Raw genomic sequence first — 386 nt, 5'->3', positions numbered from 1 at the left:
GACAGGTGCCTGTAACGACGTGAATTTGGAGAAGCGGAGGGGTCCAAGAACTGATCCCTGAGGAACCCCAGTGACCAGTTGATGTGCTTTGGATACCTCCCCTCCCCAGGCCACCCTGAAAGACCTACCAGTGAGATAGGATTCAAACCAGCAAAGTGGAATCCTTGTGATGCCCTGTGATGAGAGGGCAGACAGGAGGATCTGATGATTGACAGTGTCAAAAGCAGCAGATAGATCTAGCAGAATAAGAACCGATTATTTGGAATCAGCTTTTGCAATCTGCAAGGCTTCAGTGACTGACAGTAGTGCAGTCTCAGTTGAATGGCCACTCCTGAAACCTGACTGGTTAGCGTCCAGTTTGTTGTTCTGTGAAAGAAACAATGATA

The 386-nt window shown here is 48.2% G+C and overlaps 1 protein-coding gene across 3 annotated transcripts in view; it reads left to right on the top strand.

Moving 5' to 3' along the window:
- Positions 1 to 386, top strand: part of LOC107729122 (small G protein signaling modulator 2-like) — a 57,048-nt gene that overhangs the window by 55,048 nt on the left and 1,614 nt on the right. The window lies entirely within an intron of this gene.

Source organism: Sinocyclocheilus rhinocerous, unplaced genomic scaffold, assembly GCF_001515625.1.
Source record: "Sinocyclocheilus rhinocerous isolate Xijiao unplaced genomic scaffold, SAMN03320098_v1.1 scaffold1870, whole genome shotgun sequence".
NCBI classification, from domain to species: domain Eukaryota; kingdom Metazoa; phylum Chordata; class Actinopteri; order Cypriniformes; family Cyprinidae; genus Sinocyclocheilus; species Sinocyclocheilus rhinocerous.
The sequence above is the reverse complement of the archived record's forward strand: the minus strand, read 5'-3'. Positions and strand labels throughout refer to the sequence as shown.